General features: G+C 37.7%; 1 long non-coding RNA gene across 4 annotated transcripts in view; it reads left to right on the top strand.

Moving 5' to 3' along the window:
* Window positions 1-701: 701 nt before the first annotated feature.
* The window catches only part of LOC102969376, a 167,359-nt gene continuing 140,550 nt past the window's right edge, over window positions 702-27,510 (top strand). For 2 of the 4 annotated variants that reach the window (XR_006211179.1, XR_006211178.1), the window contains exons 1-2: window positions 12,100-12,428; window positions 21,470-21,530. This is a non-coding gene — a long non-coding RNA (uncharacterized LOC102969376). Of the gene's footprint in view, window positions 731-12,099; window positions 12,429-21,469; window positions 21,531-24,214; window positions 24,428-27,510 lie in introns of those variants that run through there. The other 2 variants (XR_006211180.1, XR_006211177.1) reach the window with 2 other exon arrangements.

The following is a 27,510-nucleotide window of genomic DNA, read 5'->3' as shown; positions in this document are numbered from 1 at the left end:
TACATGCAGTGGGATCTGCACAAGCAGAAATAAGACAAAATAGATGAGAAACAGCGGCAAGTGCATTACTGGTTGTGTCCTTCTCCGAATAGAAATCTATAAAACAATAAATAAGCTGCCACGTTCAGCATAGCTTAGCCTTGTCTTTCATAATTCCCCACAGTGTGCTTAGAGGAAAAGAGTTTAATTCCTATTGAACTTTTATCCAAATTTAGTAAAAAGCAATATAAATCTTTCTCGGGCCCTCTGTGATTCCCCTATCTGCCACATCATCACTCTTTTGCTTGCCAGTATAAAGAGTTTGGCTTTGTTTTCAAGAAGGTTGGAAGCTGTCACTTATGCTGCAATTATGAAAAATGTGCTCTGAATTTATTTCAACCAGGCAGGAATAGGATCCTGACATAGGCAAGAACTTTTCAACCCGGAATCAGGTCAACTGCCAAATAATTGCATGTAGCTCCTTCAGAATAGCAACTTTTGTTCACTCACCTTTTTATTTCTAACCTTCCCACAGTGCCTCATATGCACTGGAACAAATATAGTAGTCCCCCCTCCCTTATGGATGGTTTTGCTTTCCATGGTCAACCAGGGTCTGGAAGCACATGATAATGCTTCTGACGAATTGTCAGAAGGTCCATAGCACCCTAACGCTATGTCACAATGCCTATGTCATTTACCTCACTTCCTCACATCACATAGGCATCATCTCATCCCCACCATCACAAGAATGGTGAGTATAGTGTAGGAAGATATTTTTAAAGAGAGAAAGAGACCACATTCACATAACTTTGATCATAGTATATTGTTACAGTTGTTCTATTTTATTATTAGTTATTGGTGTTAATCTCTGACTGTGCCTAATGTATAAATTAAACTTTATCATAGGTATATATATATATAGGAATATATATATATATATATATATATATACAGGAAACAATAGAGTATATGTAAGGTTCAGTAATACCCAGGGTCATCCTTTTGGGGGGTCTTGGAACATACCTCCCACAGATAAGGGGTGACTGTTGTACTAATATGTATCAAGTACTTTCATAACTAAAATGAATAAGTAAATAAATGTTCAAAGAATATATTATCCTTAATGATTTTGATAAAAAAATACATGAATTCACACCACACACACACACACACACACACACACACTTAAGATACTTTAATGCGACAAGATTCTTCCTTTAAGGAAGAACTTTTGCCCTAAGTATAGTCTATTGCATTATTGGAAGCAGTCAGTGAACTATATTCTGAGTTTTTACTGTATAATAATGACACCATGTTTGTTGCTTTTATAAGCTCCAATAGATATTCATTTGTAAGTTTAAAAAATATATTCAGAACACAAGGGCAGAAAACTGCCCACATAAAGCTAAACATTTTGGGATGTGACAGATAAGAGAAGTAATGCTGAAAATAGTTACAGATATTTCACTTTAGCTGAAAGGCAAAAGAAGAAACACCTCATAGCATATAAAGGCACAGCCACTCTATGATAAATATATAAATTCAAAATTACCAATATCAAAGAAAAGAATAAACAGATACATCACTTACGCAATGCACCCGCATCATTAGTCATCACTAATGAAGATTTGCTTTTGAATCAATAGAGAAAATAGGAGTTCATGCACAAATGTGTATATCTTTGTTATACAATACATGTCTTCTGTTTTTAAAAATTTGTAATCTACCTTTTCTGCCAATATAATCAGTAAGCAAAAAATGCTAACATCTACAAAGAGAAGCTAAATAACATGCAAAAAGTTACCCTCAACAAAATACTATTCATAGATATCAAGAACTCTTGGATTGTCTTGGTCCATTCAGGCTATGAAAGGATACCACAGACTGGGTGGCTTTAAAAAACAAATGTTTTTCTCACAGTTCTGGAGGCTGGAAATCCAAGAGCAGGGCGCCAGCACGATTGGGTTGTGGTGACAGCCTTCTTTCACATTACAGGTGGCCATTTTCTCCTTGTATCCTCTAATGGCAGAGAGCAGAGAGAAGCAGGCTCTCTCTTGGGATTCTTACAGGGGCACTAATCCCATTCCCGAAGGTTCCGCCCTCATGACTTCAGCTAATCCTAATTAATTTACAAAGACCTGACCTCCCCACACTATCACACTGAGGGGAACGGTTTCAACATATGAATTTTGAGGGAGGAACCACAACATTCAGTCCATAACATGGATAATATTGGGTTTGGGTTCAGCCATATTCTTCTGCATGCATTTCATTAGATTTCCCTTTCTCTGACTTTGCCTGTACTCTTTCCCTTGCTGATTCATGTTAAATCTTCTTAAAAGGTTTTTGGGTTTTGTTTTTCAATCCATAATTAAATGTACATTCTCTTGGGAACACCTGGGTGGCTCACTCAGTTAAGTGTCCAACTTTGGCCTGGGTCATGATTTCACGTTTTATAAGTCTGAGCCCTGCACTGGACTCTCTGCTCTCAGCACAGAGCCTGCTTTGGATCCTCTGTTCCCCTCTCTCTCTGCCCCTCCCCGGCTCATTCTCCCTCTCTCTCAAAATAAATAAATTTAATAAATAAATAAATGTACATTCTTTTGGTAAATTTCCTGACATCATTACTTTGAATTACATTTCTTTCCTATGAACTCCCACTGAATCTACTCATCACACTGACTTTCAACTGGTAGTTTAGTATAGATAATTTAATTAGTAACATAACTAATAATGTAACCAATACATACATTTTCCCCTTATATTTCACATGTACCTTAAAAAGCAGATGATAAGTGAAATACACAAATATATGCAATGCTCTGTAAACAAACAAGGTATAAGCCATGCCATGTTTTCTAATTCCCAAGCTGGTGCAATCCTAATGAACTTCCAGAGCAGAAATTTATCTCTCATCTTTCAAACTTAAGATTTTGCCTAAAATACATCATTTGTGGACCATTACCAATATCAGAACTGACTCATTAAATTCCCAGCTAAGGGGTGTTTGTGCTTACGTATCTAAAAAAATAATTTGGCTCATTGTGTAGTAATTATTTACCTGCAGGGGCCTAAAATCGCCAATGTTTATACACCTGGGCAATGATGTCACTTCCGGAATACTTTACAGTGCTAACATTTTGCAGTGTAAGCCGAATTCTTAACCACTTTACTGCTTCCTAGCTCGATGGTAACTTTTGAGCCATACCGAATCTAACAATCTTTCCCAGAAAAAGTGGAGAATGTTGGTGTGTTGAAATTCTAGTATTAACTAGAATTTTCTCTTAGTATTTAATAAGATTGATGCCTCTATAATCTAATTCACAGCTGATGGCAGCCTTAAGATTCTTTTCCCCCAGAAGGGGCAGGTCCCAGCTTGCTATGGAGATGACCCCTTGCAAAATAAATGGCACCAGGCAACTAATTTCAACCAAACTATTGCCTCCTAGCGTAAGATGTTTACATTCTTTTTTTGTTGTTTGTTTTGTTTTGTTTTACCCCAATTTTAAGATTTTTCTCATCTTTAATCATTTTTGAGGGAAGTTCAAAAGATACTCAAGCTATGCTTCTTTTTTCTCAGATCTATTTCCAAACCAAAGGTTTTCTCTATCTCTTCACGGATGGCAAAGGGAACCAGAGGGTAGATTAATGCCTTTCTGCAGTTGACCTCTGAGAATCAAGCTTCTATCCTGTGACTATAAGAATTCATTCTTGTATAGATGCTCACATAAATGATAATAATTTTATTATGAGCCTCAATACTGCAAAATTCATATTTATTAGACATTCTTAATTCCGTATCTTATACAGCATCCAGAACGTACTGTCACCTTGAATGAAAACCATAAGGCACCCAAATACAGAAAGAGAACTCTGTATGAATTGCTGTTCTCTGTGAAACCCTTCAGGACGTTCTCTTTTAATTAGAGAGATGGTTTTAACTAGCTTAGTTCCCTCACCTCAGTGAGAAGTTTGTGATCGCTTATATTTTTTTTAACATCTCCTTCATAATTAAATAACTATGTGGTAAGATTTATTCAAACTAAGCTAAAATTACTCTCATTTGGCAAGAGACCAAGTCTTAATAAAATAACACGTTTAAATCCTTTTAGTATCAGGATGCACTAAATACTCATAGAAAAAAATTGGCATTTTTCCCACAGATGAACTCTGAATCTATTATTTATTATTGCTTTAAATAAATGCCATGTGTACACTTAGGCAAATAATATTCCACATCAATTCCAAGATACAGTGTAGCCCAACAGGGGATCTTTGAGCTTCATTATCATGGACTGCCTTATTTCCAGATCATAACCTTAACTACGTCTCATGTCTTAGGGAGTGCAAATCTACTAGTAACCATTCATCTTAGGAAATGCATGTTGCTTCATGTGGCTTTAATTAACATGAAACAAACTTTAAGGCATATGTAGTGAGCTCTGCTTTTCCTCACTAGGTAAATGGTTATATCTCTTTCTTTTAATAGCCAATGTATAAATAATCTGGAATAATCTTTTTCCCACAAGATATGTAGCAGGAAAAAAAAAACAGTTAACATAATATTGAGTTGTTGGTAACAAATTAATTTGTGTTAGGAAATTTGTATCGGAAATCATAGGCTGTGCTTAAATTAAGAGAGAAAGGAAGTCTGTGAAACCCAAAGTCTATTTAGTTGCAAATGGCTTTTCCTAATGTGTTATCAAGAGTCATAACTATGTTGGTACTTAGTAAGTTTACAAAGTCATCCTTTCCTGGGGCAGATATTCCAGTGTGTGTATGTATATGTATCCACATATATGTATGCATGTATGTATGCATATAATGTTTTTGGAGATTATGACTACAATTATTCTTTTTCTAAAGTTTTTAAATGTTTTTTTAAATTTTATTTTTTGAGAGAGAGAAAGACAGAGTACAAGCAGGGGAGGGGCAGAGAGAGAGGTAGGTATTCAATCCAAAGCAGGCTCCAGGCTCTGAGCTGTCAACACAGGGCCCTACAAAGGGCTGGAACTCAACAGAGTACAAGATCATGACCTGAGCTAAAGTCGGATGGTCAACTGACTGAGCCACCCAGGTGCCCCTGACTACAGTTATTCTTTTTTTTTTTAATTATTTTTTAACGTTTATTTATTTTTGAGACAGAGGAGACAGAGCATGAACGGGGGAGGGTCATAGAGAGAAGGAGACACAGAATCTGAAACAGGCTCCAGGCTCTGTCAGCACAGAGCCTGACGCGGGGCTCGAACTCACAGACCGCGAGATCATGACCTGAGCCAGAGTCTGACACTTAACCGACTGAGCCACCCAGGCGCCCCTGACTACAGTTATTCTTAACAAGTGCTCTGGACAGCTTCCGTAAAATTCTTTTATTTAAATTTTTTCATGTTTATTTATTTTGAAAGAGAGAGACACAGAGCACGAGCAGGGGAGGGGCAGAGAGAGAGGGAGACACAGAATCCAAAGCAGGTTCCAGGCTCTGAGCTGTCAGCACAGAGCCTGACACAGGGCTCCAACCCACAAACCATGAGATCATGACCTAAGCCGAAGTCAGACGCTTAACCGACTGAGCCACCCAGGCACCCCAACTTCTGTAAAATTCTAAAGTCAACAAAACAAAACTTAATTCTGTGCAACCATATGTGCACACACGCACATACACACAGACACTCCTACTTTTGTTGGATAGTATTTATATATGTATTAAAAATGAAGTTTCTGTTGCTCTATGTAGGGAAACCTAGTTAAGCACCACTTCTTGCAAAAATATATCTGAGTACGATGCGTATATAGCACATTTATTAATACACCAGCTTTGGAGTTGGACTCAAAGGTTCTAATCCAGATTGCAACATGCTAGCTTTGTGACTGTTAAAAATGGCTTTTCTTCTCTAATTCTTTGTGTTCTAATGTTATGAGGCCGTGTTAATAAGTACTACATCATAGAGGGTTGTCATGATGATTAAAGGAAATGATGTTTGCAAAGTACCTCTTGCAATTCAAATTCATTAGTATCTGAAATAGAATACTCAACAAGTGTTTAATATAATAATAATAACTAAAATAACTAAACTATTAATAATGACTAAAGGTATTCAAGATGTACTCTTTCATCCCATTAAAAATATTTCACTATTAGCTTGCAATTTCACCTTTACATATGTATTTTTATTACATTAATTTTTTCATTTGTTCTTAGAATATTCACTGAACTTCTGTATTCTTCCTTTATTGTGCCAGTACATAGGATAGTATGGTGGTCAAAGCAGACATAGTCTTTTCCTTATGGAGCTTGCAAAGTAGTAGGGAGAAAGAGATAATAATTGTGTAAATACATGACTATATACTATGATAATGGCTAAAAATTCAAAGTGAAATTGCTAAACACCAGTAATTACAAGGAAGATCTATTCTAATCTGAGACACAGTCCCGAAGACAAGACATCATATGCGATATCAGGGACAATATTGTATTAAAATACCTGAAGTATTTGTTTACCTGAAATATTTGGTCATCTGCAATTCACATTTAGAGAGGCTTCTCCAGGAATTTGCTCCTAGGTTGAAAACTGAAGAATAAGCAAGCATTATCAAAGTAGTGCAGATGTTGGAAGTTTTCTGGGGTAGAAGACAGCACTTGCAATTATCCTGGAGTGGAGGGAACATCTTAAAAATTGATGGTGCTGGAGGTGCATGGGCAGTTCAGTTGGTTAAGTGACCATCTCTTGATTTCAACCCCGGTCATGATCTCATGGCTTCTGAGACCCAGCCCCACAGAGTGTGGAACCTGCGTGGGATTCTCTCTCTCCCTCCTTCTCTGTCTCTCTGCCCCTCCCCCACTCATGCTCATTCTCATGTTCTCTCAAAGTAAATAATTAAACATTAAAAAAAAAGAATTGATAGTTCAATAGAGCTGGGGCTCAGAAAACAAGAGAGGTGGTATTCCACAGAGTTAAATAGATAGGCAGGTCTAGATAAGCAAGGATCTTGATCCATACTTGATTGGAAGTCAATAAAAGTTTTAGGCATTAGAGTAGCATCAGATTTACATTTTAGTCACAGGAACTTTTCCAACATCACCTCTGTCACTTCTTATACACAGCTCTTCTTCGCAGAGTTGTCCCAGTGTGCCCTTACTGATGAGGTCAAGCCCTCACAAAAAGTCAAGGAAAAGACACTAAATATGTGAGCATAAATAGCCAAGTAGATAGGGCAAGCATGTTGAGGCACTGTGATGGAAAGTGGAAAAGTGCTGAGATCCAGGGCTGAAATTACCTCCTGAGGTATTACGAACAACTCTGAGATTACTGTGGGTAAGTATTTACGGTTACATTTAATTAATATTTTCACCAGGATAACTATCAAAGGATGTGTATGTTTGAAAGACTTAAAGACTTTTGATACATATCATCAAATTCTTTTTTTAAGTTTATTTATTTATTTAGAAAGAGAAAGAGAGTAGGGGAGGGGCAGAGACAAACAGGGAGGGAGAGAGAGAGAGAGAGAGAGAGAGAGAGAGAGAGAGAGAGGATCCAGGCAGGCTCTGTGCTGTCAGCACCGAGGATAGCACGCCGCCTGCATGGGGCTTTATCTCATGAACTCCAAGGTCATGACCGCAGCCTAAATCAAGATCTGGCTGCTTAACCGGCTGAGCCACCCAGGTGCCCCACATATCATCAAATTCTAAGGTAGGTATTTTTTATGTTACAATGATGTGAAAATTATGTAACGATGTTTTGCCCTAACTTAGTTTATGGAGGGCATTTTGTTTTAATATACTGTCCAATAACAACTAACATGAAGTATAGAGAAAGGAGAGATTTTCAAATCACACTGCTCTGGGTTTGAATTTTGGCTCTGCCAGTTGATATTCCTGTGATCACAGGAATTAATTATGTAGGGATGTTAGTTCATTTCCTCTGGAAGTAGTTTTTATGTCCTTAATATTAACTTTGGTGAAAAAAAATTTAATTGCATTTACTTTTACACATATGTTAAATGTTAAATAAAGACATCTATTTGGAACCAACAAAGATATGTAAGGAAGCCATTTCTCATTAACCAACTTATGGAAAAAAGAGGAAATCTGTAGTTAGAAACATACAAAGCAGAGATAATGCACTGGCATGAAATGAGACTTTACACAAAAAACATTATACAAACAAAAGCTATTAATAAGTTGCAGGGGTTATGAAACAGTATGCTGCTTAAGTTAAAAAAAATTGAAAAAAAGAAAAACCCAAATCCTCAATGTCCTATTTGTGGAGAGAAGGAGCTAATATTTTGAAAGGTTATTGTGTAAGCAAAACTTGGTGGGAGGGTGTTGGTTTCAGTTCAGTATATTGTATGCATCCTCCACATAGGGCAAAATAAAATAATTATTGTTTTCAGTTTTTTTAATTGGCTATATAGGAGAACCCACAGTAAATACGACAAGCTAAAAAATGAGCAAAAGGTAAGAGAATTTTTAAAATATTCATGGGTGAGTTTCTATGGATTCAGTAGATGTCAACATAGTTTGGACTACTGCTAATGAATTACTGCTTATGGGGTCAGCCATGTACATACAACAAGCCAGTGCGGTCTATATTATTATTCCCATTTTGCAGACGAGAACATGGAGGCTCAACTAATGTGAGTAACACACTGACTGCAACACAACTATGGAGTGAAAGCATTGGGATTGAAGCTTAGATCTGTCTGATACTGGCACCTGCTCTCATTCTGCTCTGTCCATGCCATCTCAGAAACCTCATCCTACTAGAGTATAAACCACTGTTCTTGAACCAACCCGTTCTCTTTTCATATTAACAGGTAACTAGTGAGAGAAGAGTAGAGAAGGGAGGGAAAGCAGAATTTTCCAGAAAGTCCAGCCTCCTAGAAATTCAAAAGGGTTCAAGGTGTCAAAACCCAGCTTCTCCCTGCAGCAGTGATAGGAAGGGTTTGCTGTTGGTTAACAAGAAGGTTGAGAGCCCATCTCAATACCTTGGAGGTATAAACACTGAGGGAAATGTTTCAGCAACCTGCAGGGGATGTGTTATATTTGTCTTCTTGCCTGAGGAACTTGCCAATTATGTGAAAATGCCAACTGGTCTTCTTACCTGATTTTGAGTAATACTTCTCAAGAAAATAAAAATGTCCAGAGACAGTAAGCAAAAATCATACAAGATGAAAATATTGAAAAGACTTTCTTTTCCTGAGGAGGCAGAGGCAAATTAAAATATTTCAAGAGTAGGCAATTAAAAAAAATGACAGAGAATGAAAAGAAAAGGAGAAATAATCTATTCATATAGAAGCAGTGCAGAAATTTCAACATTAAGAATGTTTTCTCAGTTAATTTTTTAATTTAGAAACTCAAGATTAAAGCAATATATTGTATGATGCTATAAACCATAAACTTACACACAAATGCATACAAACTTTGTATTATGACTATAGAAGCACAATAAATGCATGGACATACACATCTAAAAGGACAGTCAGGGGCACCAGGGTGGCTAAGTCACGTGAGCATCCAAATTCAGCTCAGGTCAGGATCTCACAGTTCATAGGTTCGAGCCCCTATCGGGCTCTGCTAACAGCTTGGAGCCTGGAGCCTGCTTCGGATTGTTTGTTTCCCTCTCTGTCTGTCTCTCTCGTGCTCTCTCTCTCTCTCTCTCTCTCTCAAAAATAAAATAAACACTAAAAAAATAACTAACTAAATAAATAAAAGGAGAGTCATTGCTGGTTGTTTGGGTGCGGCAGAACCATGTCATTTTTTTCTCCTATTTGCAAAATTGTGCCTTCTGTATTATCTGCAATGAAAATGGAATACTTGCTCATACACAAATATATACCTCTTCCCATAGAAGCCATAGAAGGCTCCGCAACTTTCCACAACACACAGAAAATTCACAAGAATTATAAGATTTAAGGGAATGTGTTTTGTGTGTGAAGATATTCTAGTGATGTGTAGGAATACTCTTTGGAGAGAGAGAGAGAGAGATGCAATATTGGTTATATATACACCTGGCATAACCAGGGAGTATACTTTTGTTCTGGAATGTTCTGTTCCATGTTTTGTTCTGGTATTTTTTTTGCCAAGGATTATAATCTTTTTTCTCTGTTATGTACTTCACTCAGTGCAGGTGGGTCACGGACGTTTTTCTTTTGCTTTCCCCACCTTGGACTATCCAGCATTTGAACCCCAACACCTTCATGTTTGAAGGATCCTTCTATTATAAGCCCTTGTGGGTGGAAGGGACTGCATGTATCCTGGCCTCCTGACACTAAGATGTGCCTATTTATGTAGGCACATGACTCAGGTTTGGCCAATCAGATGGGTCCATTCTACTGAGGGTTTTGTTGGGTAGAAGCAGCAACATCTTGAGCTTCTAGGGGTACCGATGGCAGAACAAATTCAAGTGTCCAGTGGCATTGCTTGGTACAAGTTTTGGGATGGGTCCACCCTCCGGCAGGGGGTGCTAGCCCTTCTTTCACTCTTGCTTTTGATACCTGGCCTCCACTGCTGTGTCCATTTGCAAAGCTTGGTTCTAAAGCTGTCCCCTCAATTGGTAATGCACCCACTATCATTTTAATGAATCATTTTATTCCTAAATCAGTCAAAGTTGGTTTCTGTTGTTTGTATTTAAAAAGTCCTGACGGATTCCAAGTGTGAAGAAATAATTCTTGGACACAACAAGTAAAAGAACTTACGGGAATGTATCCTTAATTGTTTTGAAATTGGGGATACAAGTGTAAAAATCTTGGAGCATGGGTGGTGGTTTAACTTTTCCCAGTTAAAAACATTGTGCCAGACATTCATTTGGCAAAGAAAGGAGGAAATTGAATGGTGATACCTGGAACACACAGTAGGTATTTAAAACTAAATTTGGTTTACTTGACCGTGGTTTATGATATTTTAACAGCAGTTTTCAGCAAAAGGATGGCACATGCCTTATCAGATCTGGTAGGAATATTTGTTTACCTTTGTTCAAAAATTGTGAGGGATTTAGAGTTGTTACTGTAGAAGAAAATTCCCTAATCAAATGACTTTTTTTATTATTAAGGACAGTAGATGTTCCTTCATAAAATATGCATTTAGTGCTTTCTCTATGTCAGGTACTAAGTTGCCAGAAAGAGAAAAACATGATCAATCTCTTCTCTCTAGAAATGTCTATTTTGTACTGTCTTAGTTACTTTCTATGCATATCATAATATTTTGTTCATTTGTTTGTATCCCATTGATTTGTGAATTCCTTGGGGATATGGGACTTATTTTCTATTTATTTATGTTCCTAGAGCATAACACAATCTCTCATACATAACTGGCTTTCAAAAAAATGTATACCAAATGAATAAGTGAATGAATGAATAAATGAATAAAAAATGACATAAGTAAGTAGCCTGAACAATCACCCTTAGTGAGTTCTATTTGCATCCCAGTCAACCTGCTTATCAGTGACATGAGGGAACACAGAGGCAAGCTTATCAAACACACAGATGCTTTCTGTGCAGTATAAGAAACACCTACGACATATAATGACAATCGGAGATCTCAATATTTATTATCTGGTGTAACTGAGAAAAGATTTGGAAGAGTTTATTATAATATATTTCAATTTGTTCCTTGAAAAATTATCAGCTGTCTAGGAAGAAGCTGGAACAGACTTGGCTTAAAAGCAGGTAATATAGGGGCGCCTGGGTGGCTCAGTCAGTTAGCGACCAACTTTGGCTCAGGTCATGATCTCGTGGTTTGTGAGTTCAAGCCCTGCGTTGGGATCTGTGCTGGCAGCTCAGGCTGTGGAGCCTGCTTTGGATTCTCTGTTTCCTTCTCTCTCTCTGCCCTTTCCCCACTTGTGCTCTTTCTCTCTCTCTAAAAAATAAATAAACATTAAAAAGTTTAAAAAAAAAAAAAAAGCAGTTAATACAGGGGCACCTGGCTGGCTCAGTCAGTAGAGCATGGGAGTCTTGACCTCAGGGTTGTGAGTTTGAGGCCCATGTTGGGCATAGAGATTATTACTTAACAAAAGAGCAGGTAATAGAATGTGATGAATTAACAGAAAATGAAGGTAACACTGACAGCACCCTCTGTGAGGCAGCAGTGTAACAGGTCTTCTCTGTCAATTCTGTCTGTAAGGAAGGGAGACAGCCATCCCCTCTGCACTGCACTGGTCAGGCTCTGCATGGAAAACTGTGTTCTCCGTGGCTCTGAATTTGAAGGTTTCTGAAAAAGACCACATTCAGAAAAGTGTGATCTTTATGCTGAAGTGTTTGAAAACTACAATATACACTTTAACCACCTGAGGAAATGCAGTCTAGAAACACTTAGCATAAGCATAATGTAATTAACTCAAGATCTAGAAATTAATTACTGGAATTCTAAAGTGCCCAATCATCTTTTGAGACTAGGCATGGGACAGCAAATCAGCAGTTCAAGGAGCTGAGGAGAGAAGAACAAAGAGCAGAGGGTAAGATGGGCAAGTGAATGGACAACCTGAAACATGGGTTATTGTCAGAGACTTGTTTTTACCTGTTTCCTGTGCTTCAAAGACCTGGCCTAAGGAAAGGGCAAATGCATATACAAAAGTAGGACAAATAGGCTAACGTGCTCAAAAGCTATTTTAAGAAGTGTTTGTATTTCTGCCGGTAAACTTTTTATAAAATAAAATGATCAGAATACAAAGATGACATTGAACATGGGGTGGGGAGGTCAGGTCCAAGTGCCTTGACTGGAACTCTTTTGAGTAGTGACTGATGATATCAGAGAGGGAGGCCATAGACAAAAATACTAGTTTGAGGGAAAATTTACATAAGATGAATTCTTAAAAACACTTTCAATTAAAAAACTCTTTGCCTTGAGGCACCTGGCTGGCTCAGTCGAGGAGCACGAGACTCTTGATCTCGGGGTTAAGTTCGAGCTCCACATTGGATGCAGAGATTTCTTAAAATGTTAAACACACAAAAAAAAACCCTCTGACTTTATTCAATTTATGAGAGTGATGGATTTTTTTTTCCAATTAACATAAATCTTTTGAGATGTTGTATATAGAAATGTTTAAGATATTTTATAAATTAAGTTTTTTTATGCATGGAGGAAAACTAAAGAGTAATAGTTTTAATGTTTATTTCTTTATTTTGAGAGAGAACACAAGTGAAAGAGGGGCAGAGAGAGAGAATCTCAAACAGGCTCCATGCTGTCAGTGCAAAATCTGGTGCGGGGCTCAAACCCAAGAACTGTGAGATCATGACCTGAGCTGAAATTGAGTGGGACATTTAACTGATTGAGCCACCCAGGTGCCCCTAAAGAGTATTTTTTTAAACCTTTAAAATCCATTTGTCCTTTATAGAAGTAGGACAGACTCTGAGACTACCTGAACTAAATTCTGAATTTCAGTATTTTCTGGCTGAGTGATCTTTAACAAGTTAGTTACCCTGTCATTGCCTAGGTTTCCTTACCTGTCAAATCAAGATAATAGTGCACTGAATTGAATGAGATAGTAATAATTTAGAAAAATATCTGTTATGTGGTAAGCACAAAAAGGTTTGCTGAAATTATCATTTTATATATAATGATATTAACATATCTGAGAAGCATATTTGACATAGCCTATGCATGTTATGATGCATATCCATGTTTTATCTCCATATATAACTCACTATGATGTTCAGCAGGGATTATTTATTTTCATGTTTTTTTTTCTAATTATTGGGAATGTATTTTTAGCTTTTAAGACCTAGTCACCAGTCTGACATTTTATATTCCAGATTGGTTCCATTGATTACTGGTCAGATTTAAGGATGTTGCTTGTGGATGGAATAGGGTTAATTGGACTGATTCCAAAAATAGCAAATCTACTGATTTATAAGTGATATGAGACTCCTTAGGAATTTATTGTGTTCCTGCAGGACTCTGGCGTTATACTAGAAGCTAGGAACAAGTAAGATATAAAACACTGGAATCCCACCTCTAGTGAAGGAAACAGGTTATTAAAATTCTAATAATCACATTGATTCACAGCAGTGAGTGCATGATAAGGGATAATCTATACTGATCTGAGGAAAAGAGGGAAAATACAAGGAAGGCTGTCAAAAAGAGGAGATTTTCTTTTTTTTTTTAATTTAAATTTTAGTTAACATACAGTGCAATATTGGTTTCAGGAGTAGAATTTAGTGACTTATCACATACATCACCCAGTGCTTATCACAAGCGCCCTCCCCAGTGCCCATCACCCATCTAGCCCATCTCCCACTCACCTTGCTCCATCAGCCATCAGTTTATTCTCTATTGTTAAGTGTCTCTTGTGGTTTGTTTCCCTCTCTTCTCTCCCCCCCCCCACATGTGTTCATCTGTTTTGCTTCTTAAATTCCACACATGAGTGAAATCATACGGTGTTTGTCTCTCTGAATGACTTCTTTCGCTTGTATAATACATTCTAGCTACATGCACACCATTGCAAATGGCAAGATGCCATTCTTTTTGATGGCTGAGTAATATTCCATTATATGTATATGTCACAATTTCTTTATCCATTCATTAGTCAAACTACCCTATAATCCAGAAAGAGGGGAGAAGATTTCTGAGCTGAAATTAAAGGTTGAAAAATAATTTAAGCTAACTGTATATCAATCCCATCTTCCCAATTGCATGCTTCCTTTTTTATTTTTTTATTTTTCTTTAATTTTTTTTTAACTTTTTTTAATGTTTATTTATTTTTGAGAGAGAGAGAGAGAGAGCATGAACAGGGGAGGGTCAGAGAAAGAGGGAGACACAGAATCTGAAACAGGCTCCAGGCTCTGAGCTGTCAGCACAGATCCCGATGCGGGGCTTGAACTCACGGACCGCGAGATCATGACCTGAGCCGAAGTTGGACGCTTAACCGACTGAACCACCCAGGCGCCCCTCTTTTTTTAATGCTCTCTCTTAAAATTGTTTTATTCTTCCAAATTGTAATACGAATATAAATAATGCTTGTTCACAAAGGAGATAATGCAATACCAAGGTGTACAAAGTCAAAACAACATTTCTTTCCCTTCACTAAATCCCGTTCTACTTCCTTCCCAAACTACATTCATTATTAAAACCCTTGCCAGACTCCTCCCACAACTTTTCAGTGCTTTTGAATTGCATGTTAACTAGAAGCCTGGAATACATGTAGCTTCTGAAACTCTGTGTGTGTGGGGTGTGTGTGTGTGTGTGTGTGTGTGTTTTAAGAAGTTTGGTTTCCATTTATTTGTTTTTATTTAAAAAATCATGTATATACATCCCTTAGCTGCTTATTTTATATCACATGTAAAATTGCAGTTTAATATTACATGTGAAATATACATTTCGTATAGACAAAGGATTATGTAGCATGTATACATAAGGTATTAAAATGAATAATGTTGTAACAACTGTTAGAAGTTTTAGAGACCATAGGCACCCTTCTTTAATTACATTCCTTATCTCTTATCCCCACTCAAAGCCACAGTGCTCCCAAAAGACAACCACTGTCTTGAATTTTGAATTACTTATTTTCATTAACTCAAGAATATACCATATACACATCATGTCAATAGATATTGGTTAACTCCTCTTTTTTTAAATTTTGGTAAATGTGTATGCACTAGCATATGCATTATTTACATAAAGAGCGTTTTACGCATTCTTTTTATATGATTGTAGTATTTTTTCTTTATCTACTCTACACTTCCTTCTTTTCCTCTCCTCTACCCACTTCTGCCTCCCCTTACCTGACCCCACAGACAGCCTATTTTAAAAATCTGGTGTTGTGGAGAAACAGGAACCCTCTTGCACTGTTGGTGGGAATGCAAACTGGTGCAGCCACTCTGGAAAACAGGGTGGAGGTTCCTCAAAAAATTAAAAATAGACCTACCCTATGACCCAGCAGTAGCACTGCTAGGAATTTTCCCAAAGGATACAGGAGTACTGATGCATAGGGGCACTTGTACCCCAATGTTTATAGCAGCACTCTCAACAATAGCTAAACTATGGAAAGAGCCCAAATGTCCATCCACTGATGAATGGATAAAGAAATTGTGGTTTATATACACAATGGAATACTACATGGCAATGAGAAAGAATGAAATATGGCCTTTTGTAGGAACATGGATGGAACTGGAGAGTGTTATGCTAAGTGAAATAAGTCATACAGAGAAGGACAGATTCCATATGTTTTCACTCCTATGTGGATTCTGAGAAACTTAACAGAAGACCATGGGGGAGGGGAAAAAATAGTTAGAGAAGGAGGGAGCCAAAACATAAGAGACTTCTAAAAACTAAGAACAAACTGAGGGTTTATGGGGGTGGAAGGGAGGGGTGGGTGGGTGATGGGTATTGAGGAGGGCACCTGTTGGGATGAGCACTAGGTGTTGTATGGAAACCAATTTGACAATAAATTTCATAATAAAAAAAAAAGTAAAAGTAGAGTTTTCACCACTAAATCACACACACACACACACACACACACACACACACAAACACAAATCTGGTGTTCAGTCTTGCTTTTTTCTATACTCTGCTCCCAATTCATTTCACCATATACAAATACTGTCAACAGTTGTACATTTTGGGGTACCTGGGTAGCTCAGTTAAGCGTCCAACTTCAGCTCAGGTCATGATCTCATGGTTCGTGGGTTCAAGCCCCACACTGGGCTCTGTGCTGACAGCTAAGAGCCTGGACCCTGCTTCATATTTTGTGTCTCCCTCTCTCTCTCTCTGCCCCTCCCCCACTTGTACACTCTCTCTCTCTCAAGAAGAAATAGACATTAAAATTTTTTTAAATAGTTGTACATTTTACAAATATTCCTACTCATATATAATGGCGAAAATATAATATACATAATGGCCTGTGTAAATGTGTATATTTATTTTAAAATTTATTTTAAGTGGAATATTATAATTATTTGTGTTTTATATTGTTTATTCAATAATAACTAAAAGAAATTGATCCATGTCAAATGATATAACTTTATTTTGTTTTCTTTTTCATGTCTATATGATATTCAGTATTGTGGCTGTACATAGTTTATTCAGCCACTTTCATTTTGACAGTCATTTGTTCATGGTCATTATTTCCACTATGGACATTGCTTTAAGAAACACACATATACGTAAAACCTTTGTCTAGGGCCTTTATCACTTTAGGATAGATTTCTAGGAGTGAGACTATTGGAGTTAAAGATATTTTTAATTTTAATAAGTGTTGTTTCATACTTTTGTAAAAATGATTTAACATTTGTATTTCCAAAAGAAATTCATGAAAGAATACTTTTCTTCATATCCTTACCAGCAATAGATCTTATTTCACTTTTAAAAAAATTGTTATTCTGGTGGGTAAAAGTGATATCTCATTGGTACTTTAATTTGTAGGCCCCTGATCAATACTGCATTTGACTATCTTATTTGCATACCGACCATCAGGTTTTCTTCTCTGTCAATTGTCTATTTTCATTCTTTGCTCATTTTTCTTTTGGATATTTTAGCTATTTCTTGACAATTTGTAGGCATTTTGTGGTAGTGTAAATAGTATCTCCTCACCTGTTACTTGTTTTGCATTTTTTTCATTAATTTTACTTTTCTACTAATATATTGTTATAAAAACCGAGCAAGAACAGAAAATGAGTACCAAAAGTATATAGGGAACTGTCAAAGGCATGACTTCATCAGCAACCTTAGCTAGCTGTCTCAAACACAAGGAAATAAAACAATTTCAAAAAGCAGAATCTTTTGTGGTTTTCATTTTTTTAATATAATTTATTGTCAAATTGGTTTCCATACAACACCTTTTGCTCATCCCAACAAGTGCCCTCCTCTCTGCTCATGACCCAGTTTCCCTTCTCCCCCATCCCCCATCAACTCTGTTTGTTCTCAGTATTTAAGAGTTTCTTATGATTTGCCTCCTTCCTCTAACTCCCCCCACCCATGGTCTTCTGTTAAGTTTCTCAAGATCCACATATGAGTGAAAACATATGGTATCTTTCTCTGCCTGACTTACTTCACTTAGCATAATACCCTCCAGTTCCATCCACGTTGCTGCAAATGGCAAGATTTCATTCTTTCTCATTGCCAAGTAGTATTCCATTGTATATATAAACCACATCTTTATCCATTCGTCAGTGGATGGACATTTAGGCTCTTTCCATAATTTGTGGTTTTCTAATTTCTTGACAAGGGAGATGGTCGTTTGTGACTGAGAAGACTTAAAGACTAAACTTGCTGGCCGTGAAGATTTGGCCGTTTGCCACCATTGCAGTTTTAAAGAGCACTGTCTACTCTTCAAACAGAAAATCACCCTCTGTAAGCAGGAAGTGTGCCCTTGAACAACATAATCCATAATCCTCACGGCTGGAATTAGAACACACAGAGTTTCATATACCGCTAAAACCGTGATCATCATATTATTTGACCACTTGGAAATTTTAGAGATTTTAGTTCTTGGCGAGTCAAACTTCAGGACTGACTAACACCTATGAGTAGCATCAAAATGAATTCCTTAAAGTAGGTAAACATAATATCTACTACTTGCAACTATTCTGTTTTTTAGCCAGAGACTGTCTTTGGCCACTTGGGGGAACTTAGTAGCCTCTAGCAAAAGGGAATGTGATTAACGTCAGAACACTAAGTGCGCAATATGTAATTACACTCCATTAGAATCTATCAAAACAAGATTATAATTACACTTTCCACATGACATGTTCCTTGTAAGGTTGGCAATTTAGAGCTCTGCTTAAAAATAGAGTGCTCTGCAATCTGCAGACCCCCCAGTCCATTTAATAATGACCCATCAATAGTCAACTTAGTTTTTAACAGAACAAAGGTATTGAAATGGACTTCTAATATTAACAACAAGAAACTAACTAAAATGTGTTATGTAAAGACAGGGGAAAAATCACTAAAGCAAACAGCAACAAGGCAGGAGAGTAAGGCTGATTTAACATGGCAAAACTTATTTAGCAGGTTTTTTAGAAACTGAACCCCAGCTCTGGACCAAGTGTTTGATTTATGCCTACCTTGTGACCCTTGACTTCCCAAAAGGTTTCAGTCTTTCCAATATCACTTCTTTAGCCATAACTTTATTAGGAAATCAACAAACCAGGGAGGGAATGTTAAAAATAAAACTGAGTACTTTTTAGAACAATATGGTGAATATCTGATTGAAGCCACACAACAAGCCTGCAAAGGAATTTTTTTTTTTGCCCTATTTTTCAGAAGGAATGGTGCAGTCCTGTGAGGTTGTGTAACTTGCCCAAAGTCCCTTAGTTAGCAATGTTATACCTGAGATTCAAATCCAGGGCTTCATGACTCTGGAAGCTATGATCTATTATATAACCACACCCTTACTGGGCACACAGAAACCAAGTCTCTGGTTAAGTTTTACTTTCAAAATCAAAAAATAAATAAAAGGGAGTCAAGATTTGTATTAATTTGGAGAAAAGGCAAGAGAAACAACAACAAAATAAACAAAATAACCCGGGGCAACAGAAGATTTGGACAGACCATTGAAAAGAGCATTGGAATTGGATGTGTGGAGGAAACGAAGGGTACTTGTATGTGGTGATGGTATTTCGTTGAAGTCAAATAGTAGAAGGTGATATTATTCCATATCCATCATAAAGAATTAGGATTTTATTTTTCCAAAATGTAATAGCCCATAAAATGTTTAATTTAAAGTAAGTTCAATCTAATTAGAAAATTCTTAGGTCCTAGCATAAAGCCCAAAGTCTGCTTATACCATGCTCTGAAAAAGTAATTGCTTGTCTCATAATCTCATAAAGGTATCACAGATAAGATACAATGATTGATTGTTAAGCTAGGGGATGGGTAGCCAATCCAGTGGAGAAGCCACAGCAAATGGAGTGCATAGCGTGTTTCAACTGAACACACAGAGAGAAGATGGGTAGAATGATCAGTCCCTTATATTAACTGGAAGTCTGCAGTGTATGTAACCCTCCAAACTCTACAGTCAAAGGGGAAACATGAGAAAAAGAGTTAGTAGAAATCGCACATGTCAGCCTCTCCATTTCATAGGAATAGCTAATCAAATATTTCCCTACAAGTTTAGAAGCAAAAACATATCACTGGTGATTACCAGCCTGGAAATGTAAAGGAAAAGATTTTCAAAGATAGCTGCTTTAATGCTGTCTCCTGTTATTTGAGGAAACAGAAGCTGAGAGAAGTGCTATGACTCAATCTGAATTATAACTCATAACTGGGAGAACCTGGATCCAGGTGCCAGTCCTTCTGTATTCGATATACAGTGAAACCTTGGTTTTGTGAGCATAATTCATTCCAGAAACATGCTTGTAATAGAAGGCACTTGTATATCATAGCAAATTTCAAGAACCATTGACTCAGTTGTGATCATTTGACATTCAGTGTCATGAACGACTTGTATTACAAGACATTGCTCATTTATCAAGTTAAAATTTATTAGTGGGATGCCTGGGTGGCTCAGTAAGTTAAATGTCTCACTCTTGGTTTTGGCTCAGATCATGATCTCGTGGTTGGTGAGTTCGAGCCCCGCGTCAGGCTCTGTGCTGACAGCTCAGAGCCTGGAGCCTGCTTCTGATTCTGTGTCTCCCTCTTCTCTGTCCCTTCCCAGCTCGTGCTCTATCTTTCTGTCTCACTCTCAAAAATAAATAGACAATACATTTTTTTTAATTGATTGTAGTTTTACTTCCTCACTTCTATTGGACCCCTGAATTTAATCTTTCTGCAAAGTCTGTAATATCTGTTGGGCAGGAATACTTCATCTCTCACTAAGGGAATGCAACTTTCTCTTACTCCTGCTTCCTAAGATTTGATTCTCTCCTTTTGTTCCTGATACTCTATTTTTCTCTAGCTGTCACTTATTTTTCTCTTCAAATGAGTCAATAAACCCTCTGCAAAGGAAGTTGATAACATATACCAGAAACCTTTTCATCTTTTTAAAGTTCATATTCTTTTTGGCTTACCACTCTCACTTGAAGAAATATTTGTCTAAATAAAGAAACCAAATGGCAAATGAAGACTTCTGCTCAAAATGTTTTCATCACAGAATGACGTGTGATGATGAAAAAATTACAAAGACCTCCATATTTAGTGATATTGAAATAATTGAGTAAATTAAACTGTTCATATACTAGGATGTTATGCTCCCATTAAATACTTTTATGAAAATTTTTAATAATATTAAAACACATATGAGATTATAAGTGGCCAATCGCATGGAAAATAAATATTTCTTTTGTTTGAAAAGAGTATTTGCAGGGAAAAAAAACTGAAGAAATGTACTAACTTTTAAATATCTTTTTAGTTTAGAATAATTTTAAACTTACAGAAAACTTGCCAAGATAGTATAGAGTGTCTGTGTACTCTTCACGTAGCCTTCCCCTGACGTTGACGTTATATAGTCCATGGTACATTTTCAAAGTGAAGAATTCAACAGTTTTACAATATTATTAACTCAACTACACACTTGATTCGCCTTTCACCAGTGTTCTCACTAAGATCATTTTTCTGTTCCAGGATCTAACTGAGGATACCACATTGCATTTGGTTACCATGTTTCCGGAGTCTTCTCCAGTCTGTGAGTGTTTCTCTGTCTTTTCTGTTTTATTTTTTCAAGTCCTTGAAAAATCTGAAGAACTCTTGTCAGGTCGTGTTAGAATGTTTCCCAATTTTGGTTTCTCTGATGTTTTCTCATGATTAGTCTGGGCTTATAGATTTTTCGAAAGTGTACCCCAGAGGGGAAGTGCCCTTGCCATCATGTCATACCGGGCAGGACATGGTAACAACATGGCTTATCACTGATGGTGTTAACCTGGATCACCTGGCTGAGATAGTGTTTACCAAGTGTCTTTACTGTAAAGTAACCATTTTTCTTTTTCCATACCCTGTTCATTTAAAGTCAACAGGCAAGTTGAGGGGCATGAAGGCACACTACCTAAAGAGGAGTATGTTTACAAATATTATCAGGAATACTTCTGTGAAGAACATCCTTCCTGCGGTTATTAATGTATCCATTGTTTATATTGCTTTGGACTTATATATATCTATGTATTCTTTGGGTTGTAATCCAGTACTGAGTTTTTCAAAGCCCACTAAGGGCATTAACATTGAATTACGCCATTCTAATTGACTTCTCTTTTGCTACCTTTAGAATATGTCCGTTTCTTTTTAATGAGCATATGCCAATTTTGTGACCAGAACAAGAAACAAAAACATTAATATCTATGTTAACCCCACAAGGGCAGACCAGTAATCAGATTACTCACATAGTCCAGTGCAATATTTGTTTTCGCCAAGGTTGTGTGAGATTGGGCTGCCATGTGCTGATTTGGGGCGAGTCTCACTCACCTTCATTGCCCGTATGATGAGTTGAGGGCTACCGATGAGACGGCTCATAGCTGACTCTTGGGCTTAGGCTACACGTGTGGACTTATGTGTTGGTGCTCACCAGTGTGTGTTCTGACAACAGCACACAAGAGCAACAGGACTGGGGACGGCAGGAGTGGTGGCACATGTCTTTAACCCATGTGCCCTCTAGTGCTGAAAGCTGGGCTCTCGAGCCACACCCATTGCTAGCTCCGCCCCCAGGGTGTAGCTGTCCCCTGGAGTGGCTGTGGTTCATCTCCTCAAGGATTTTAAAACCATTGCTATGTAACTAAAGGGGCTCTTCTGCTCTTTTCTCTGATGTCTGTCATTAAGGATGTTATTCTCTCCTGAGTTGGGCCTCGTCCATGATTAGAGGGAGAGACATCCCTTGCATGAATGGAACCACTCTAGAGGTATGGTCAAAATTGAAAGAGGCCATTCTAGAAATGCAGTGATTATGGCTTAAAGAATTCCAGGAAAGGGGCGCCTGGGTGTCTCAGTCGGTGGAGCGTCCAGCTTCGGCTCAGGTCATGATCTCACGGTTTGCGAGTTGGAGCCCCGCGTCGGGCCCTGTGCTGACAGCTCAGAGCCTGGAGCCTGTTTCGGATCCTGTGTCTCCCTCTCTCTCTGCTCCTCCCCCACTCGCGCTCTGTCTCTCTCTCTCTCTCTCAAAAATAAGTAAACATTAAAAAAAAAATCCAGGAAAGATGTGGTTTTACGTTTATTCAAGGAAATTCCAAATAATAAATTTAACATGACAGGAAAATGTTCGCATTTTCTTACCTACTCTGGGTAAAATTGTTGACATTTTCCTGCATACTCTGGATAAAATTGCATTTGTGGTCATCGTCAACAAAGCAGAGTAAAAACCTTGAAAGAATCACTGGACCTCAGTGGTCCCTGGTGATAGAGCAGAGGTTGCAGCATCATGAGTATGTCGCCAGTATTGAGTAAATGCGATTAGGAATTGCAGAGGCAGCAGGATCTATAATATTGCAACACACACAGATTCCAAAGGGCAGTGTCACTGTGGCCAATAACAGTGTTACTTCTGTTTTATTTGTTTTATTTCTGTTTTATTTTTTTTATGTTAGGAGATGTAAAGTTAGCCAGGAATTGCAGACTTGACATACAAGGGGAAAACAGAGAGAGAGATTGGCAAAGAGGTGGTTCTTGGATTTGTGCAGGAAAAGGTGGTGTTTAAGTACTATAAAGATTCTTCACATATCCTAACTGATAGGACATAGGAAAGTGAATATATGCTTCTTCTTTACCAATCTTGCTAGCTCTTTATCAATGAATCACTATACCTCACACGGCCCATGAATTTAATAAGGCACCATTTACTCAAAGTGTTATGCAGTGAAAAGACCCCCTCCCCCCAAAATATTTACTGGGACCCAGCACATTCAAGGGGTGGCCCTTTTTTTGTCCCTGTTCCCACTGCTATGTGCAAATTCCCAAACAGCATGTGTTGGGGGCAATCCTTTCATACATTTAGCATATCATGGTTTTGTCCTTGGCTCAGTGGTCAGATCTCCGAAATATTGGTCAGAAAAAGAGAAGGAAAAAGTTGTTTCCTATATTTGGGTCTTGCAAATTGTTCCCCAACAGAGCTGAGAGAGAAGGATCACTTCATTTTCCCTTAAAATCCCCTAGGGTTTGGGGCACCTGGGTGGCTCAGTTGGTTGAGCGTCCGACTTCAGCTCAGGTCATGATCTCACAGCTCGTGAGCTGGAGCCCCAAGTCGGGCTCTGTGCTGACGGCTCAGAGCCTGGAGCCTGCTTCGGATTCTGTGTCTCCCTGTCTCTCTGCCCCTAACCCACTTGCATTCTGTCTCTGTCTCTCTAAAAATAAATAAACATTAAAAAAATTTTTTTTAAAAAAATCCCCTAGGGTTTGACAACTGTGTTTCACTGAAGAAGAAGACAACCCACTACTTTCACCAGGGAAACCTCTACTGAGCTGTGTTGCTGGGGAATTTTGAAAATGTGACCTCATGTGGAGTTGTAGCCAGCTGTTGTCCTTGGACCAAATCCTGTTGCAATTTATAATGCTCCTTCTCCGTGTAAAATCCTGAGGTCCTAAACATGTAACAGGTTCATACTACATAATTACAATTGGCTTAAGACTGTGATAAAGTAAAGTAAACATATATGTAGGAATTATAGAAGGTAAAAAAAAATATATATATATATACAATTAAAATTATACAATTATATTTATATATATATATACAATTAAAATTATATATATGTGTGTGTGTGTATATATATATACAATTTTGTGAGTTCGAGCCCTGCGTCAGGCTGTGCTATCAGCCTGGAGCTTTATATATATATATATATATATATATATATATATATATATATAAAAGATACCTTTATATATAAATTTAACCTCATGAGGGGTGCCTGGGTGGCTCAGTCAGTTAAGTGTCTGACTTCAGCTCGGGTCATGATCTCACGGTTCATGGGTTCAAGCCCCACATCAGGCTCTGTGCTGACAGCTTAGAGCCTGGAGCCTGCTTCTGATTCTGTGTCTCCCTCTCTCTCTACCCCTCCCCCACATGGTCTCTCTCACTCTCTCTCTCTCTCTCTCTCTCTCTCTCTCTCTCTCCCTCTCCCTCAAAAGTGAATAAACATAAAAACAAAAATTAAAAAAAATTAACCTTACTAGTAACCAAAGCAATATAATCGAAAAGGTTGCATTTTGCCTATTTCTTTGGCAAAGTTTGGGGTTTTTTTTAGTGTTCAGCACTGGCAAGTATGTGAAAAAATGGCCTGTGATTCACTGTAGGGAGGAGTGTAAATAACTATAAGTTTTTGGAAGGGTAATTTGGATATAGCTATCAAAAGTTTTACAATGTACATATATTTTAGTCCAGCAATTCTACTTCTAAGTAGGTTTACTCAGTGTTTTACCAAAAAAAAGTTTATTGCAAGGCAACAATAATTAAATCAAAAGGAGAACTAATCTAAATGTCAGAGTAAAAATTTATAAATTATATGTTTATATATGAACTTCTCTGCAGACATTAAAAATAATATAAAAGTATCTGAAATAGAGGGAATATAATAATACATCATAAATAAAAATAGTATGTGACACCAGTAAGGTACAGCATTATTAAACATATATGACATGTATATGTGTATATATGTTTATGTGCAAAAAGATTACTTAGAAAATATTAACACTGGTCTTCTCTAAATGATGACAACTGGAGTTATTTTCTATGACTTTGGTGGTAATTTTTAAGTTTTCATTGTGCAAATTTTCTACGGTGAAAATACGTTTATAATCTAAGCAAACTACATATTATAACTTTCAAACTGCTACCTTCTCACTCATACATATGGACACATACATTGTCTTCTGACTGCCCTGGTTTATATTTATATACTCTACTAATATATCACTTTTATTAAGATGATCACATTAATGTTTAGGAAGATTCTGAAGTCAGAGCAATTAAGTGATAATAAACTGCTTTCACAAAACACATCTTTTTTTTATATATATATATATTTTTTCAACGTTTTTAATTTATTTTTGGGACAGAGAGAGACAGAGCATGAACGGGGGAGAGGCAGAGAGAGAGGGAGACACAGAATCGGAAACAGGCTCCAGGCTCCGAGCCATCAGCCCAGAGCCTGACGCGGGGCTCGAACTCACAGACCGCGAGATCGTGACCTGGCTGAAGTCGGACGCTTAACCGACTGCGCCACCCAGGCGCCCCAAAACACATCTTTAAAATTAGTAGGATGCATAAATTTTAAGCCCACAGCTTAATGAACCTTTACATAATTAAATGACTTAGGCAGAGACATAAAGCAATGCCATCACCTAGATCAAGACCTAGAACATACCTGTTATCTCAGAAAGTTGCTTCTTAGGACTTTCTGGTTGATGGCCACCCGGCACTTTAATTCATGGTAGTTGCAGAAGTCATGGTCAAACCTACCATGTGTTTAGCTCTTGCCATGGGCTTGACTCTGTGCTAGATCCTCTAAATACACTATCTCAGGGCGCCTAGGTGGCTCAGTCACTTAAGCGTCCGACTTCCGCTCAGGTTGTGACCTCACGGTTTGTGGGTTCGAGCCCCGTGTCAGGCTCTGTGCTGACAGCTCAGAGCCTGGAGCCTGCTTTGGATTCTGTGTCTCCATCTCTGCCCCTCACCTGCTCACGCTCTGTCTCTCTCTCAAAAATAAATAAACATTATGGGGCACGTGGGTGACTCAGTTGGTTAAGTGTCTGACTTCGACTCAGGCCACGATCTCACAATTTTGTGAGTTTGAGCCCCGCATCAGGCTCTGTGCTGCCAGCCTGGAGCCTATTTCAGATTCCGTGTATCCCTCTCTCTCTGCCCCTTCTGCTCATGATCTATGTCTCAAAAATAAATAAGCATTAAAAATTTTTTTTTAGGGGCGCCTGGGTGGCGCAGTCGGTTAAGCGTCCGACTTCAGCCAGGTCACGATCTCGCAGTCCGTGAGTTCGAGCCCCGCGTCGGGCTCTGGGCTGATGGCTCGGAGCCTGGAGCCTGTTTCCGATTCTGTGTCTCCCTCTCTCTCTGCCCCTCCCCCGTTCATGCTCTGTCTCTCTCTGTCCCAAAAATAAAAATAAAAAACGTTGAAAAAAAAAAATTTAAAAAAAAAAAAAAATTTTTTTTAATTAAATAAATAAATAAATAAACATCTCATTTAATCCTAATTCTATATACGATGAAGAAAAGAAGGGTTTTCAATATTAATCAACTAGCCACACAAATTGTTATCAGCAAATAGAAGACAAGCAGGTATTTGGTTGTCTTGAGTTTGGTTTCAAACTTGAGTATTTTTTCCACATTTTGCAGGTTTTCAATAAGTTGAACAATGGAGTTTGGTAATAACCACCCTAAAAATGACTTGACAGAAAACAAGTTGAGACATCAAATAACAGAAAGCTGACAGAGAGAAACACTGGAGACCCTTAAATGCCTAGGGGCAGATAATCCTTAAGTGCCCAGCACACTCAGGAACTGGTTTGGAGAGGTTTTAGGATTAAAGTGACTATAGTACATTATATTGTTCCCAGAGAGCCCAATCCTCAAAAAGAAGATTATACCTCCTTCAAGGATTTCAGGACAACTTTCTAGCTTTTAGAAGTTTTAATTTAAAAAAAATAATAATAAATAAATAAAATAAATTTTT

The sequence above is a fragment of the Panthera tigris genome, chromosome E1 (assembly GCF_018350195.1).
Source record: "Panthera tigris isolate Pti1 chromosome E1, P.tigris_Pti1_mat1.1, whole genome shotgun sequence".
In the NCBI taxonomy this organism is placed as follows: domain Eukaryota; kingdom Metazoa; phylum Chordata; class Mammalia; order Carnivora; family Felidae; genus Panthera; species Panthera tigris.
This window is presented reverse-complemented; position numbering and strand designations above follow the sequence as displayed.